Here is a 19,458-nt window from a genome sequence, read left to right on the forward strand (position 1 = left end):
TACAGAATTCTAATATATTCCTTTTCTAAAAGATAAACTTATCTTGCCAAATATTAAAGCAGAAATATTACTCATACTTTTTTATTTGCTGGTGAGATTTTTGAAACTACAAAATTGATACTGGTGGATAATTAAACAAAGCAACTTTGATAATACCAAAGCAAATGTTATATAATTTTGGGTCAAGAAATGAAAAGGTCCTTAAGAAAATGACTACCCTAAAGACTGATCTGCATGCAGTAACATTAAGGATAGAGAATGAATCGGATAGGCTCTCATTAAGCTTTCTACTTATGCTTATGGTCTCAGCAATTCATTTTAAAGTAATCATTTTAGCAATTTATTTTAAAGAAATCAATCTAGGCAGAGATCTGAAAATCATGATCCGCGCCATTCGCCTACTTCAAAAGTTGCACCCAGGCCACCGTTCAAGCCTAAACTTCAAGTCTAAAAGCCCCTGAAATTATGTGAACAGTTCTTCCTCCTCCGTTTCAAACCTACTCAAAGGCCCTGATGTAAAGTTTCCAACTCTAATACGAACAAGTTCTTTTGACAACTGCAATGGAGATGCCACCAGACTACTCTTCTTCCAGGTGCTGCAGTTCTGCATCCTGAGTAGCCACAGCTACTGAAGACCAAGAAAAGAAAGTTTTCACCACTCACGCCAAGTAGTTCAACATGAGAAATAGACATAATTTTATCAGTAAAAATAACATTAAAGAACATGCATTACCATCTGCTTTGCCACTGTGCTCTAAGGACTATGACATGTTTCCATCCGACTTGCAGCTGAAGCCTCTTAGATGTGCTGGCTACCCCAGTGGTATCAAACTCAAACAGAAAGAGATCCCTGTGGGCCTCATCTTGCCTTTGAAAACCACAAATTAACATTATCGATTGCTTTATTACTTCTTTTGTTAAACGTTTCCCAATTACATTTGAATTGTGCTGAATCTGTTCAGCACTAGCCAGTTTGATACTTCGGGTCTATTTATTTCATTAGAGCACTCCTTGACAGAGCAGGGTCTGCCTTGCCTTTCTCTTTAATTCCCCAGTGCTTTCCACATAGTAAGCACTCAATAAATGCATTTTCATTCACCAACACCAAAAAAGCTAAGGGGCTGCAGAAGAATTATCCAAAATTGGGGATACCTGGCATCAAACATGGAAAATTTCTGCCCCATTATGATCAAGCAGTTCCTGGCACAGAGCAGAGGCTAAACAGATGCTTGATGGTTAGGAGAGGATAGACAAGTATTTGCAAACTCAAAGATTATCCCTGAAATAGAATGTCAGTTCTACTAAACAGATCAAGCTTCTGAAAGTGACTAAGAAGCCTATTCAGGGTCTTAAATTAAAAAGAAAAAGGAAAATCCACAAAATAAGCTAGCAGGTGAGAAGCCTGAGGACTCAGCACCTCACAATCCCTAATGGGAATCCTCACATTTCTTAGCTCCTTTTGGTTAATAATGTTTTCATTCTAATGAATACAGCATTTGATTTAACCCCCAATAGTGCTTGTGAGCTAGCCAGCTTCACTTCTTATGTTTTGCCCTCTTTAATTAACCCCCTTTTCTTTTCCTACCTCCACTCTACTTCACCCCAAAACATAAAACCAACTTTAGACTAACTTTGGCACTCCCTCATCTCTAGAGTTTTCTAATGAGAAAGTTGATCCTTTCAGGCTCAGTGTGAATCAAAAGCTGGGGCCCCTGCTGCAAGGACTCATTACAACAGCCTTATTGAAGGAGCCTCATTCACTGGTTGGAAAAAACAACGTTGGGGATTTCTGAAAACTCCTCTCTTAATATCCTCTTATTTAATTAATAATGGACTATTCAGGTTTCTATGGGGTTCTACCAAGAAATTCTTCCTTCCAACTCTAGTTGCTTAGAAAGCTTGCAGAAGCAACTAAATACAATACTTAAATAGCATGAAGTGAACCCCAAACGAAAATGCATCAAGATCTAGCAAAACACAGTATATACACACCAAAAAACACTCAGAGAGGAAATAAAAGTTAAGAAACTGTGTTGCAAAGCCTATCATTTCCCAGATTTAATCATCAAAAGGATTCCACTTGGTTTTTAGTTTTACCCACTTGGTAAAACTTGCTTACCTATAAACTTAAGGACAAATAACCTCATTTTGAAAGTTTTCCTTTAATACACTATTTTCTCAGAAAGTTAAGTTCCTAACAAATATCATCTTTTTTTTCAGTAACAAAGTTTATGGCCAGTCAGAAACAAATTAACTTCTAGAAAGAGAAATGTTAGTAAGATAACTTCTGAGGACAGCAGTTTTATAAACCCTCTATGGCAAAATGAAGACTGACACAGGATGGAGTTATAGCTAGGAGAAAACAGAAGGAGCACATCAGAAGTTGTAGGACTTTCTCTCTGATGCCAGTGGTATTAAAGGGTGAACATTATCATCAATACAGAAAGAAGACACTGCCACTCAACATTTATTTGGTCCAGTTCCACTAATCACCTCCTGCAGCTTTCTAATTTCAATTTTCTTGTTAAATATTAAGTGAAGAGAAAACCACGTTAAATAGTAATCCCAATTATCTTGGCCTGAGAATTACCATACCCTATAGTTTAAATAAGAGATAACAAGTACAGAAGGGAGAAAAAAATACAGTTCATTTTTTTCCAAATCTGGTGCTCTCTCCTAAAAGAATCCTATGTCCAAGGAATTCAGAAGCACAATAGTTATCAGCCTGAAAGTCTGATAGTCCTGGACACTGAAGCCAATCATCCCCATCCAATCTCCCTGAAAAAGGTCCAACAAGCAAAGATGAAATGCTGATCTAGACAGTAATTTTACAACTCAATAATGAGCTTCTGGAACATGCACGGGAAACAAATTATGATAAGAATAAAGCCACTAAGCCCCTTTGTACCTCTAAGGTTCTGTCACATAAAGGTCAGGTGCTCCAGTCCTCTCATGGCAGAGCCTGGAGCCTGTGACTCTGTCATTAGTACTGAAGTCTTCCTTAAACCTGGCCTATGTAAAGCAGAGGCCAAGGGTGTTTGGGGACATGCAGTCTAAACTCCTTGGGGGGGGAGGAGAGGGGAGTATAGACTTATGATTTTGTTGGGGGGTGTAGAGAACTCCTGATGTGGAAAACTCCCTCCACTGATACAGATATGAACAATAATGATCACTAACATTTAAACAGAACTTTATGGTTTACTAAGGGCTTTACATATATCATCCCATCTGATCTTCACAACAACCTAGTGAGATAGATGGTATTTTGTCTGTAACTTAAGAGTTTTCCAGAGTTCCAGGGGCACTTGAAGGTTAAGTGATTTGTCTATAAGCACCTATCTAGTATGTGTCAGAGGCGGGACTTGAACCCAGGTCTTCCTGACTTGATAATAACCCCCATATCTGTCATGGCTTTTCATGAAACAAAGTCTACCTTAAATTAACTACCTGACAATAGCTGGAAATAGGCTGTGATTTCACTCAGCTTATGATTAACTCTAACCCAGCTCCTAAATATGCAGTAAAGCAATTGGAAAAATTTTGACAAGAGCTACTCATTGGCTATAGGATTCTTCCTAAATTTAGTTGTTTTATTCCTCCCAAGATTCATGTGCTACTTTTCTCTACTTCTTAGATACTTAGTGCGTAGAAGAAATTAAATAAGTTTAAAACTGATGAAAGCTTCCTGTTGACACTTTCAGGAAGTAAAACTCTCTTTAGTTACAGAACAGATATAATTCAGGGAAAAGCAAGGTTAAAATTCTCCATAATGTCTCCCATCCAACATGCCTCACTTCTCAGAGTGGAAAAGGAAAAACTAAAAACCCATAGGTAAAGCTAACATTGGCTTTTTTTGTTGAAGCTTCCTAGAAAATGACAACAGCGACATCAGTGACATAGATGATCATCTACTCTTTTACATACTCAGAGACATAACTAAATCACATGCGGATGACCTGATATCTCAAATATTTATTTCCTTACTTTAAATCTTTTACTATGGATACAGACAGAGGAACAGGGAATAATTTTATTCCTCAACCTTAGAAAGATAGTTTCATTGACTTTAGTAATTAATCATGAAAACTCTGTAATAATAATAATAATAATAAAATTGTGGCTGGATTTGTAAGAGACTTACAAAATCAGGTTTGTTTGACTCACTCTGCTTACCATAGGCAGATATAACTTACAAAAAAATCTGGAAGATGGTGACACTACTACTTGTAATGCCTACCTCACAAAGGGGGGTGGGAAGAAAGCATGCTGTAAACCTTTCAGCACTACACAAATGTGAACATTGGTATTAACAAGTACAAGACAATTCTATCTCCACAGACTACAGGCATTTTACTCTCCCATGGCAGAAAGACTAATCCTGAAACTAATGTGTCAGGTGAAAGTCTAGCTATGGCAGATGGTGTTTTAAGTCTTCAAGTCTTAACAGGCTAACCAGAACTTTTAAAAATACTAAGTCTCAAGATAAGGACTCAACAAGTCTGGCAGTCAGTGAGCATTTATGAAGTATCTACTATGAGTCAAGCACTGTGCTAAGCTCTGAGGATACAAAGAGGCAAGAGACAGTCCCTTACCTCAAGGAGTTCACAATCTAATGGGGGAGACAACAAGCAAATGGGTACAAATAAGCTATATATAGGACAACTAGGAAATAATTAAGAGAGGAAAAGGCACTAGAAGTAAGGAAGGGCTTCCTATAGAAGATGGGATTTTAGCTGGCACTTAAAGGAAGCTGGGGAAGCCAGGAGGCAGAGATGAGGAGGGAGAACATACCAAGAATGGGGAATAGCCAAAAAATGCCCACTGATGAGAGATGGAGTCTTGTTCATGGAACAGCAAGGAGGCCAGTTATTACCGGACTGAAGAGTGAAGATATGTCCACACAGTAACAGGGAAGGTAGGAGCTGGGGAAAAGGTTTAGGGGGAATGATAATAAGTTCTATATTGGACATGTTGAGTTTAAGAGGTCTACTGGACATCCAGTTAGAGATATGTGAAAGGCAATTGGAGATGCAAGATTGGAGGTCAGCAGAGAGGTTAGGGCAGGAAAGGTAGATTTCAGCATCATCAGCAAAGGTGACAATTAAATGCATGGGAGCTGTTGAGATCACTAAGTATAGAAAGAGAAGTGTGGCAGGTGACAGATGAAATGAAGAGAAGAGGGCCCAGTTCAGAATCCTGAGGGACATCTATGATTTGAGGGAGTGGCATGGAAGAGGATCCAGCAAGGGAGACAGAGAAGTAGTGGTCAGTTAGGTAGGAGGAGAACCAGGAGAGAGTGGTGACCTGAAAACCTAGAGAGAAGACAATATCAAGGAGAAGAGGGTGATCAACAATGTCAAAGGCTACAGAAAGGTCAAGGAGCATGAGGATTGAGAAAAGGTGAATGGCCTCAATTTTTTCTGTAAAATATGAGAAAAGGCTGTCATCTGAGAGGGTGGGGAGAGGGAGAGCCATGGGAGGCTTGAGGAGGGATGAAAAGATTTGGAAGAGCCACTGTGGAGTGTAGGAGACTGAGTTGATCAGGAAGGTGCAGAAGGATTGCCAAGCAGCAATGAGGGGCCAGTTGAGGGCCTCCATGTCCCTTAAATAGTTTCATCATGGCACCTGGTTTCAGTGCAATCTTGCTTGAAACTACCTGAGTGGTTTACTATCATAGTGAGAGCAGACAACAAATACCATTCAGTGTTGGTGGCACTTGGGACCCACTCGAGAGCTCTGGGCTTTTAAGTTACCGCCATAGCTGTTCCAACTCAGGTTCAGCTCCCTACCCACACGTGAGAAAAGGGTAGGGAAAAGGAACTGATTTGGGGGCAGAATGGGGCTGGTCAGCATACAGCTCAGCTCCTCTCTGCCTCCTCTCTGATCCTCAATGTCAGAGCTGGATGGGCCTAAGGTTATTATCTAGTCTGACTCCTTCCTTCAACAAGTGAGACAAATGACGCCTATAGAAGGGAAATGACTTGCCTAGCCATAGCCCCAAGTTCTTTTGAATTCAAGTCTCTTGCTCTTTCCACTATACCATACTTCCTCTCCATTCTCTGTGTTTTTCCAGTCTCATTTCACATTATTCTCCTTTCTGTATATTACGTTCCAGCCAAAGGGGACATCTTATCTGTGCCCAAATCTCAAACTGCATGCATTCCCACAAGCCTGGGATGTGCTCCCCTCCTCATCTCTATCTGTTGAAAACCTCTTCATTCAGGGCTTAGCTCAGAGGCCATCTCCTCAAGGAAGCCTTCCCTGATGTCTCCTAGCTGAATGGGTTCCTTCTTTCTCGAATTTTTCTAAAAGACACTGTCGAGCTCTTTCCTTTGCCCCTTACTTTGTAAACCATTTGTATATCTGCTGTGTATAAGCTCCTTCAAGAGAGGACTATGTTGTTTTTCATCTCTGTTCTTCCATGCACATAACAGGCATTCAATAAATAACTGCTGAAATTTAATCCTTTGGCTTCTGTAGCCCTGGGTGGCGCTAATTTGTGATTCTATCTGAAACTGGAAATAAACATCCTGTGGTAACATGCTTCCTTCTCTCCTCTCCACCTCCTTTTGTTCTTTTTCACTTAAATGGTGCAAAATTTCATTTGGCTCCAATTTTGGGGGTTTAGATCCTAGGTTTGAAGGAATTTTGTCAAACCCTGTCTTAAGATCTTTCTGAATGAGAAATCAGCTCTTCTCAATTAATATCAAGTTGTAGAGAAGACAGAAATCAGATACTTTAATTTTGGGGGTTAATTTTGAATCATGTTATAATGGTATTTACAATATTGATCACATCAACCATAAAAATTCATTTAGTATTTTGCTTCCTCCACTTGTTAAATGTCTGTCTTGGGCAGGGGAGAAATTCAAATAAAGTAATACTTTTTTTTTTGTTAGGCAATGGGGTTAAGTGACTTGCCCAGGGTCACACAGCTAGTAAGTGTTATGTGTCTGAGGGCGGATTTGAACTCAGGTCCTCTTGAATCCAGGGCCAGTGCTCTACTACTGCACCACCTAGCTGCCCCAAGGTAATACTTTTTTAGATTATACCTTCACATTCTGGTCCAGTGGAGCTCACTACTTCATTATTAAGTTATTGTGACCACTACAATCCAAATTGCTGAAAAATAAAGACATAATAAAATTCTGAATTCCCCCGCCTCCCCCATTTCAGGGATCAAAAAAGTAGAAGGGTTGCTGCAAATGAATCCAGCAGATAGTAAGAGTATTCCAGAAGGTTAGGAGTCAAACAAATCCACTGGGGTCTTATAGCTTCAAAGCTTTAAGTGTTCCAAATAATGCAATTTTTGCTAACACACAGAGTTATTATATAGCATTCCTCTCAAGGCAGATCCCCAAAAGAAAACACAATATGGTTCAAATTGCCGAAACTTGTATACATCAATCAGCCAGAGAAGGGAAAATAATGTCCCATATAGTATGCAAGGTATGATATGATAAAAGACCCAAGTTTCTGAAACCTGATGTAACACACACAGAAAAGTGCTAAGAGACAGTCAGGGCATAAACATTAATTCAATGGGTATTTATTAAGCCCCTAACATAAGTATTAAGTACTGTGCTGGGTGCTGAGGGCACAAAGACCAAAAAAAAAAAAAAAAAAAAAAAAAAAAAAAAAAAAAAAATGAGAGCAAGAGAGAGATCAAAGCAGACCTAGAGAAGCTTGGCCCCTTTAACTCAACCTTTATCATGCTCCCTGTTGTACCATTTGGATTACTTCTAAGTACTCAAGCCCTGTGGTTTCTGCCCCAAGCCTTAGAGTTGGCTGAGAAACCACAAAAGCCAAAGAAAAAGAGATTCTCTATTGCACACCTGTCGGCAGAATATGTGTTTTTATGCAAACACACAACAGACCACACCACAAGTGCTATCATGCAATGTTACTTGACACTTTTTATGCAAACAGTTTTTACAGTGAGGCGCTCTGCAATTATATGGCCAGAATGGACAATGAGGAGGGAGAGGTCAAGAATCAGTGACTGTGCAGTGAGGAGGAAGAGTTGCTTGAAGCTCACAGAGATTAAGACCTTAGCCGTAGGGTCTTAATGACAAGACCCTAGTCATGGACTCAGTAAGTGCCAGAGGAAGAGGTTGGAATCCAGGACCAGACACTCAGAAAGACGTTGAATTATAGGACTGCTGTTCAGACTTTCACAGAGATGCGTTCTCCTGTTTTCTGACTGCAACTGTGAGTGCACCCCAAAGTGGCTCCAATGGCAGCTGCCCCGACCTGCCCTCCCTGCACTTCTGCGTCACACTGCACTTAACTGGCATCAGCAAGCCAGGAAGGAACTGCTACAACTACAGCACAAGGCACTACATTCTACTCTGAGCATCATAAACAGCATCATAAGCCAAGTTCTCCATGCAGAACCTTTACTTTTGGAGATAATGAAAGAGACAAAAGGATTAGAGTGGCATTTTCGGGTTCTGGGTGGAGTTGGTGGCGCCAGCCATTATTAAAAAAAGCATCCTTTGACTTAAGACAAAGCATTAGGATTTGGATGCTATGCAAAAAGAAAAAAAAAGGATTTTCACAAAGTTGCTTTTCAGAATATAACCTAATTTGAAATGGTTTATTTTTTTGTGTGTATAACAGATCCTAAAATAATATAATTTTCATAAGAAATGAAGCAAAAAGCTAGTATTAAGAATGGCAAAATTGGATCTGGATTGCATACATCTTAAAACGGGCTGGGAGGCAAGCTGTTTGTAGAAACTGAGATACTGAGACAATGGCATGAGCTTGTAAACAAAAGTCCTTACCACACTTTTGGTGGAAAGAGGAGAGAACTCCTTCAGGTGACTGAGATTTAACACTATGCTTTAGCTAGACAGCTATTGCCTTATAGGGTCACACAGACCACTTGAAAAGGCCTCCCAACCTTTCCAGACCGCTGAGGAATTGTTATGGTGACTACCTCAGAATGACATTGAGCTACAAGAGCTGTTATCACAGGCTTAGTACAATCATTTCTGTTTGCTGTTATTCCACAGTTACTGAGTCAAAAGCAAACTGTCACACTCACAGATATTTATACTTTTTGCCAAGTTTTATAACCCCAAACAGTGAAAATACTAGATGACGTTAGGCTTTAATGTGGACCAATTCCTTCTACCATTTAGGAAACACATATTACAAACAAGCACAGATATTTAAATTAGGAAATTAGCAACTAAAATATGTGAAATAGTTATTTAAAAACAATCCACCAATGTAACTGTCAAGGCCTAGGCACCACAAGAAGCTCCAACTGAAATTGATGTTTTAAAATCATTAAAAATTAAATTTCACTTAGATACTGAAAGTACAGCTCCCCTAAACCAAAATGTTCTAGTTGTTCTTTCAGTGGCAATACCAAGCAGAGCAAAGGAAATAAGGTCTCCCAAGTGACATAATCAGATGGCTAGGGCATAAGCCTAGAAAGGAACATGCACCCCGCAGAGGCTCACTTCCAAATCCAAGGGTAATTATTTGGTTACCCTGTCTATATGTCTACCACAATAACTACTTAGTGTTAATTTTTTTGGGGGGAGAACAAAATTTTGTGAACACAGAGATCCAATTATTCTCTTCTAAATAAGACCAATGTGTATAAATTCAACAAAATATCTTTCAATTTTTATATCTGATTTTCTGTAATTCAAATCATTTCTGGACATGTATTAAATTTACCTTGCAAGTAAAAAAAATTCAGTGTTATTGTGCATAGATTAGTGCTAATAGAGTACTCTGAAAATGAAAATGGTATTATTACAACATCAACTTCAATCAAAAAATTTTCCTATGATTCTAGCAAGCACTAGGAAATACAGTGGAAGAGGTTTGGAACATAAGAAAAAAACAATGCTTAGAGCACTTTGGATGGCAAGAGAGTTTTTCTAGTGTTAAGTTGCTGAAAAAAGGATTTGTTTATGCTGATAAACAGCAGTAGCTCTATAATCAGGTGTAGCTCTATAATCAGGTGAAGGCTATTGCAGTTAGAAATCTATGGGATTATCCTATACTGCAGGATTTTCTGCAATTAAAAAGGCTAGGGGTGGGCAGGGAAGGGAAGAAGAGGGAGAATTTACTTTCCTTCCGCCTCAAACGAAGATTTTTTTTTTTGTTAAATCAGAATCGTGGTGATACAACAGGATGGGTTTTCATTAGGCAATTCTGTGATGCTGATACATGAATTTGGTTAGATTCCCTAAGTTTTATTTGCCAAAGAACTGTCTTCATTTTAAAAAAAGGTCAGCATATCTCTTGATTCAAAATGAAACTCAAGAGACACAGTTCCCATACCACATGTTTAAGACAACCCTCAAAAACAGTGTAAAAGGAAATCCCTCCATCTACTAGTACTAAACTGTTCTTCTGTAACAATAAAAGGAATGTTGAACATAAAACCATGCTTCAACAACAACAAAGTTTCTATTTGGATTTGAGACAAGAACCAGTTTGTACTTGCAAAATTTATGGAGAAAAGGGCACTGGTAAAGAACTAAAAGATTCCTTATCAACTTGTGTTAGCCTCATTTCAAAAGATCCAAGTTGTATCAAACAGAAAAATTCTAATCTTACACAGTTGACACAAAATTAATATGGCCTTCATGCAATATTACCAATATTTTATTGAGCCACTCAAAACATATGTACACTCAAAACTATAAATCAGTCAGCAGAATTATCACCACAGCACTGTCAATTTCTGCTGTCAAGATTGGAAAAATAAAATCCCTTAAAGATTATAAACATTAAAAAAGCAATCATAAACTGAGAAAAAAAAATTTAAGTTTAAAGTAAATCAGAATAAAAACACTTTAAGGGAACAGTTTTAAAATCACTAACACTTTAGATACATGGAGAGTAAGCATTTAGAAAGTATTTGTCAATTGACAATGATATTAGAAGACTAACAGACAGGAGTCTTAACTATAAAAATCATCTGGAACCATCATCATCCTTTCCTTAACCTAGAATTTGCTGAGAATCAGTGAAACTAAAGAAAGCCTTAATTTATCTATCTAAATTCCAGTTTTCAAATTCATTAATGGTTTCTAGGGCCACATTTTAAAAATATAATAAAACTCAACCCACTTTCCAGCTGTAGTTAACTACAGAAACAAAAGAAATGATCATATTTTAAAGGGTTTGGAGATTTTAAAAAAATGTATACATGTAACACGTTCCCTTTTCCTTTGTTTTGTAAGTTTACACATGGTTAAATAAAAACTACCTTTCCCTCTGCAGGCAGGATTTGAAAATGCTATTTTAGTTATTACTGGAGTAAGGTTGGGATAATTTAGGTTTTTCTAAATTATTTCTAAAAGCAGTTTACAATTTTTTAAAAGTCACGTACTTATTTACTAAAAGGTAAGTAATCGGGGGCAGCTAGGTGGCGCAGTGGATAGAGCACTGGCCCTGGACTCAGGAGGACCTGAGCTCAAATCTAGTCTCAGACACATAACACTCACTAGCCATGTGACTCAGGGCAAGTCGCTTAACCTCAATGGCCTCACCAAAAAAAAAAAATTAAAAAAAAGGAAAAAGAACCTATTTGTACAAAAATATTTATAAAGGTAGGTAATCGTTTTCTACCCTTAGAATATTTTCTTATTAGCAATAGTAACATTTTAAAAGTACAAGTTCTTTGAGGCTAGGGCTTACAAGCGTTCGTATTTACAATACATGTTCAGGGAACTTTTCTACTGTTTCCTAAAATCTTAGGGGCAAAACCTGAACAAACCAGCATTACCTATTGTTTTAAGATAATTAAAAAAAAACCAAACAAACATGAAACAATAAAATCCTAAAATCTATTTAAGGAAATCTAGTTGATTGACCCAGTTTATGAGACAAAACAGCATAAGCCACATAATTACCCCTAGTAGGAAAAAGAATCACAGAGAAAGTTCCTGTGAACAAAGCTCAGACCACCCATGGCAATGGATGGTGTGAATTACTGTTTCAATCATAAGACTCATAAGCAGAGCCAAATCTGGGCCTTGAAAGATGCGAAATGCTACCCATTTTCTTCCACAGTGTTTTCCTTTGCACAAATTTTGCCCTCTAACACAACACTTGTATAGTGGGGTGTTGGGAGAAGATGGAACAACACATAATAGTTAACATTTCTATAGCACTATGTGCCAGGCATGATGCTAATCGCTTTAGGATGATTATTTCATTTTATCCTAACAACCATCCTTTGAGATTGAATGAAAGGCTTAAAGTGCTGCTTGGTCCCAGGTCTGTTAAGATCTCTTCAATGGACTGGCAACATCGGGAAAACTTACCATGAAGAGAGGAAAAGAAGTTGTCAAATCCTCTGTGCCTCAACATACTGGGTGTGTGAGCTCCAAGAGTACAAATTCCGAAGAAACTTAGGGCAATTGCTACATGTTTTGTTAAATTGTGAAAAGTGGCATGATTGCTAATTTTTTTTTTCAATGGAGATGCTGTACATAATAACACAATAGAGAAATCATTAAGAAACCATTTACCCCCCCAAAACATAATCCTTATAAGGATGCCAAAGGCACCAAATTCCAGTTTATCTGCCACGTAAACTTTTCAAAAGGCATTCTATGTTATTTCCCTGACTGTATTCAACATGCTCATCTGTGTGTGTGCTTCTCACCTCAGGAAGGCCATCTAAGCAGTCATGTGGTGAATATCCCCCCATAGCTAGGTCCTCTGCTGCTTGGTAAGAACCTAGAGAAAGTAACACTCACAAAGCTATACTACTGATAGTTACTGTCCCCGAAAATACACTACACAATTACACTACTAAAAATTACGGAAGGCCTTTTAGAAAAATTATCACACATGTTAAACTACTGTAACAGGTGGTCAGAGAATTCACCAATAGGTGATTTTAAGCTTAGCTGACCTGCTGAAAGGTGAACTCAAGTTACAGATCACCAGTTTTTGCTCTAATCTTACTCCTTAACACATACCATGAGGCAGTAACCGTACAAAAACTGACCTTTCAGGGCTCAGGGAAGTAAATTTTTTTTATTATATGGCGCAGTTTGGCACAGTTCTTATATCTTTAGTCTTTGGGGTATTTTTATACTGTCCAAGTGTAGCACAACATTTTTTTTTTAAACAGTTGGCCAAACCATGACATATACTAAAAAAAAAAAAAAGAAGGTTACTTACCTGAGCCCTAACATCCCAGCTACCATGGAATCCTGCTGGAGCTGGTCTACAGAAGCAAGATGTGTTCTGGGGAGTCACATGTCACATCAAAGCAGGAACTGGTGATTCTGTGTTTTTATGGAGCCTAAAACAAAGAAAATGGTAAGTTGAAAGCCCCCATGTGCTTCAAGACCTTGTTCCCCAGGGCTACTTGGAGTATTCTGAAGATAAAAATGTAGGAAAATCCTATGTACACCAGGAAAGGTGACTTCATAACTGGAAGCTAAATACAAACCACAAATCTTTGGAAGATCGAGTATGTGTATATTGCTACAATGAAAAGAATAACCATTCTTGTTAAAAAAAAAAAAAGAGAGCGAGAGAGAGAATATCAGACATTTTATTACCTGTGGCAAAGCCCTGACACTATAAAACAGGATATAAGCAGCAATCTTTGGCATGTTCTTCTGTCCCTAGGCACAAACCACACAGAAACATTCTGGGAGTGAATATATATTTTAAGACAACGTGCTATATCAAGGTATCACTCCACAAGGAACACTTTAAATCCAGAAACAAAGCAGGCCTTGTTTTCCAAACAGTAGAAGACTACACGATACCACGCATTTACACAAGCAACTACTATAGAATCATTTGAAGGAAAAAGGCATTACATTCTAAGAAAAACTGAACTTGAAATAATCACCAGCAACAGAGAAAATATGGTGACCTAGGCAATTAAGAGCCATCATCGAAAATATTTTAATCTTCTACTACCAGGGACAACTTTGAAACCTCTTTAAAAATTATTATATTGCAATAACCAAAAAACTGCAAGTTAATTATTACCTCTCCCTTTTGCTTTTGAATAAAATGCTCAGTTACTAAAAGAGAGGTCTAGGGCTGCTTGGATGACTGTATTTTTAGATATTACTAAGATATCCGTCCTCATTTCCTTATTATGACCCAAACTGCCAAGAAAATAGCTAATCTCTTGGGCCCCTGAATTACCCAAGTGCTGCACCTTTATCTTTACATGAAAGAGGACCAGAATGTGCTTTGGAAACTGTTCACAGGAACAATTACACGTACAGTAGCTCATCAAAGGGCTACATCATCTAAGCCATCACGTTCCCCAGAATAGTGAGGAAGAAAAGAATGCTTCCGTCTCTCATGTTCAAGACTGAAGAGTGCTTTGAGATCCAGGCAGTAAAGTTAATTACATAAACAAAAATGAAACTGGTAGATAAACAAATATTAATTAGATGATCTCTGGCAAATTAGTCAAAGTCTCTGGTCTTTCTTCACATGTAAAACTGCAGTCAGACTAGATGATCTCTAAGGAAGGTACTTTCCAGCTTAAAAAAGTCTTTGATCTAATCCAGATTTAAGTTAAAAACAAAAAAACAAACAAATCAAAAACAACACCACCACCAACAACAAAAACTGAACCAATCAAAAATAAGAACTTATCAAAATGTGACCTACTGGAAGACTTCTAGCTCTCAAAGCAAACAACACAATTGAATCCTGAATTATACAAGGCACCCGCCAGCTTCAGAGGTAGTGGTAGAAATACATACAAATAAACATACTTTAACGGCAAACAACTACAAGGATAAAGTACATAATTATGTCCAACTTACATGCTTTGTAAGAGCAGTTTAAATCACAAGGCTATCCTTCAAGAAATATCTTATTACCAAAAGGTGAAGCTGCTCAAACGTCATCATGGAAGGGGGCTGTTCCTGGCAACCCCACACCACAGTAGCATTCAATACCGAGACAAAGTTGCAAAGTGCAGGCCCCACTATCCTTCCAGTTTCACTGGATATTACTCCCCCTCCTCCTGAACTTTGTGATCCAGCCTTTGTGCCTCACACACAACTCCCATCTTTGCTTTTGCCAAGGCCACCCAGCATTTTTTAAATGCACTCCCACCTTACCTTTGCCTAACAGAGTCCCCCAGGCCCCCTCTTCCTCTGAGTGGCAGCTGGGCACCATCTTCTGCGTAAAGAACCTTCTAGTTGCTAGTGCCCTCCATCTGTTAATACCTTGTATTTAACATATATATATATTAAAAAAACTATTTACTTACTATATTTGTGTTGTATGTGTACATATGTATGTATGTATGTATGTGTGTGTGTATGTGTTCTTGTCTCCCCGTTAGAAAGTAAGCTCCTTGAGAGAGCAGGGATTGTTTCATTCTTTGTATTTTTATCCCTAGAACAGAACACAGTTTCTGGCACACAGTAAGGATTTATTAAATACTTGTTGATTTGACTTAATTTCATGCAAATAAAGCTTCCATTTTGAAAAATTTGCTCCACTGGCAAAAAAGAAAGGCAGACAACGAGCAGAAGGACGGTAGAGAAGTTCGAGTTTTCAAAGATACATTGATAACCCCAAACAATGTCACAATAGGGAGCTGGTAAGCAGCAAGGCTGCCAGAAAGCTCTGGTGTGCTACTAGAATGAAGGCGATGATTCTTCAGTTTCAGAGTCACAGCTGCTCTATCTCCAAAGCAAGAAGATGGTATCCTGTAAGCCAAAGTGGATTGCTAGCTGTTCCCTAACCTTGAGCTGCTGTTCCTGCCTCTGGGCATTTCTGAAGGGCAGCCCCTTGTGCCTAGAAGACGTTCCTTCCTCATCTTTACCAGTTAAAATCCTTTTGTTCCTTCAAAGCTTGGCCCAGATGCTACTTACTCTAGGACGCCATCGCCATCTCCTGAGTTTGCATGAAATAAGATATAAAAGTTCTCTCCTCTCTCATATTTCCATTTGAAAATTTTGGAACTCTCCTTTGCTCCGTTACATCTTACCTTGTATTGTAATTATTTTTATTCATGCCATCAGAGAGCTGGTGGGCCAAACCAGGGATAATGGATAGGCAGTCAGACGCCCAACTGGTATCCATACAAAGTCAAGAGGTCTAGGGAAAAGCCCTCAGCCTTGGGTGGACCCCCTGGGATGGACTTCCAAGAAAGGACAAGAGGCATAGCACAGGATGAGAATGTAAGACTGATAAGACCACAGGTACATACATACATACATACATACATATATATATATAATGAGTGAGAGCATCTTCCCCTCCCTCCATACATACTATCATTGTACCCACAAAGTACAGTAGAGTAGCTTGCATGTAGGTGCTTAGTTGAATGCTGATGAATTGAAGTGATAGCAGAATCCTACATTAAGGTTGGCTTGTATATGTATTAAACATGGCCAAGGGAGCTAATTTTAAAAGAGTGTGTTTGGACACATTCACATTTATAGGAAATGACCTTTTGTGAAGGATTGTGTTACTGCCGCTATCAGTCTAGAGGAGGGTCCCCTTAACGTTCTCTAAAAATTCAACAGCGGATTGAGCATGTTATGCACCTAGTAGGCACACAACAAATGCTAATTAATGACAAACTGAAAGATTTCATGCCCTTTTCTTCAGGGCTGACCATGATGGCTAATTGCAAAGTGTGCCGAGATGTTTTAAGTCGGTTACAAGGTTTTCACCAATGCTCATATTCATAAAAGATTGACAGATTCTACAACACATTGTTTACTATCAAAATAGTAGCAAGAACGTATGCTAAAGTTGAAAAGTAGACTCAACTAGAGGTATCAGTAATTCTACCTGAGTGACTAACAGTACTTTATGCTAAGTTGGCAAGAGAAGCACTCCAATTGGAAACAGTACACAAAACTTTAACAAAACACAGATACAGTGGTCCGCTACAAAACTATTTTATCACCTGCAGTTTTTACTTTTCATGTGACAAAATTATTCAAAATCATGTTTCTCTTTTATGGTGTTATATAATGTGAATCCTACCAATCTATTTTTTTTTTCAAAGTATTAAAGCTTTAAGAAAAACATACATGCCTTACAACCAACCAGCAGTGTGCAGGAGAGAGCAGAGGCTACTTGGGAGCTTCTTTCTACCAAAAGCCCACTAACCCTAAACGAGAGACTAAAGATGTATTTCACTTTAGGGTTTGGAAATCTGTGAAAAAAGAAATTGTATTTTTCCACTGACTTGTATTATAATCTCAGAGATGTGACAAGCTGACACTAGCAAAGAAATCAGGAAGCTGCATTTCTATGAGCTATCAAGACACTCAGAACTCTGATGCCTAATTTATACCACTAATTCAGTTAAATGTACTTTTCAAAGAAACCCCTCTCTGGATGAGGTTTATATTTATTCTATTTAAAGGACCAGTGGTGTGAAGAACAGATGACTGTCAAGGAGGCTGCTACTGCTCATGGACCTACTCCCTCCATTTCTTAATTTAGAGATACCTTTAACTTATCTAAATAGGTCTTGTACAACAAAGCCCACTTAGATATATTTGTAGTATTTATCTACAACAGTGATGTAGAAGCAGCAGTCTAGTGGAAAGGACAAGCCCTGCAGTCAGGAAGCCCTGGGTTCAAGCCCTGCCCCTGACACGTACAGGCTGTGTGACCCTGGGCAAGTCACTTACCCTCTCAGTGGCCCAGGCAACTCTCTAAGACTAGAAAGTACAGATCAAGTTTCCATACCAGGCATTTTCCACAGAAATGAAATCACAGATCCCAATCAAAAACAACAAAACAGTGGTTAGGCTACTTGTCGGCTTAGTATAGTAGAAAGAACACTGAGTATGGTGTTGGAGAAATCGAGGTCAAATCTCTTCTCTAACTCCTTATGTGTCTGACCTTTTCAGCATCCTCATCCATCACATTAGCTGATCTCTAAGGTCTCTTCTTCCAGCTTTTAAACTGACAGGTTGGATAAAAAACAAAACACCAAGAGCACAAGAAAAGCGACATTTTTACTTCTAGCTTGGTTTTTGGTGTTAAAGGTTTCAAAAGGTTCTTGATTAGAAACATTTCACTATGAATTACTAGGCTTGCTTGACTAGGAACTAAGATCAGGGGAAACAAACAAACAAAAAAATGCCCTGTCTTTTTACTGGGTCCTAGCATGTTTTGAAAGACCAGGAATTTGATTTGTTATATTTACCAAAATGTAGGGATCCAGATGAAAACTTTACACTATGCCAGCCCTATAGTTCCCATCGAGGGTATTAGCTACCTTATAAAAATTCTATTTAATTAGCCATAGGTGCAAGGTTATGTTTCATTTTCACAGCTTAACTAAATCCGTAAATCTTACAAAGTTCCTCTGTTAGAAAGTCTAGGTCAGTAAGCTTAAGACAGAGCAAGTTTAGTACCACAACCATAGGACGCAGTTCTCATAGAACCCAGCTGTCTCACCTATGCATGCTACTAGTCACAAGGGGTGTGTATGACTGAGCACAACCAATCCCCACTAGTAAAAAAAATAAAAAATAAAAAAATAACTGCCTGCACATGTCCTATGGAAAAAAAGTCAAGAATGTCTCCTTTGTAATGATGTACATTTGTCATGAACAATCTACACTCCTACATACCTAATCCTAAAAGCAGTTGACTTATTAAGTGAAAGAAAAAAATCAGTTTGGGTTTTATTTGCGTTTTAGAGCAATTATTTTTCTATATTATCTGTATATATTAATTTCATAAATGGCCTCTGGGATGAGATAAATCTTTTCAGATTCTTCTCCTTAAGTGTTCAGTGGAAAGCTGTACACTTTGTACTGAAACCTAAAACCAGGCCAAAGTCACCTGGTTTTGCTAAGAACTTGAAAGTTTATAATCAGTTGGGCTAAGTGTCACATGTGAAGGTCCTGATTGTTACTTACACTCTGGAAATTTGAAATGAGTTTTAGTTTGGGAAGCCATTCAAAACTAAACTAGGAAGGTAGACAGAGTGAATCAGACTGAAGAAACTACCAAACCAGACACCCATTGTCCTGCCTGTGACTTTGCTCCAAATGAACAATCCGAACTCAGGGCTCCACAGAATATGGCCCATCACTTTTATGTAACTGGAAGATTTTGGATGTTGGGGGAGGAATATGAGGTGTGCATACCATACTCCAACAGTCACAAATTCAGACATTCCCCAAGAAGATGATGAGAGGCACAATGTGGGACTCTTCACCAAAGAGCCCCCTTGGCTGCAAGTAACAGAACTGGTTACACTTCCCGCACTGCTTCTATTAGAAAAGGCTGTGTGGGACAGAAGGGACACAACGTACACTTCTCCCTATGGGGTGGGCAGTAATTCCCATCTCCCTCTTCCTGCCACGGGGGAGGGGAGGAGGAGGAGAACTGACAGCCCTGTGGGGACCGGCAAAGATGTGGGGGACGAAAAAAATAAACTGGAGTTAACAGGGCAGCAGAAGAGGCAAGAGGAGGGGAAGGGGAGGG

General features: G+C 38.7%; 1 protein-coding gene across 1 annotated transcript in view; it reads right to left on the reverse strand.

The window, feature by feature from the left end:
- The window catches only part of MECP2 (methyl-CpG binding protein 2), an 86,860-nt gene that overhangs the window by 66,554 nt on the left and 848 nt on the right, over positions 1-19,458 (reverse strand). The window lies entirely within an intron of this gene.

This window comes from Vombatus ursinus, unplaced genomic scaffold (genome assembly GCF_900497805.2).
Source record: "Vombatus ursinus unplaced genomic scaffold, bare-nosed wombat genome assembly UNPS02015024.1, whole genome shotgun sequence".
In the NCBI taxonomy this organism is placed as follows: Eukaryota; Metazoa; Chordata; class Mammalia; order Diprotodontia; family Vombatidae; genus Vombatus; species Vombatus ursinus.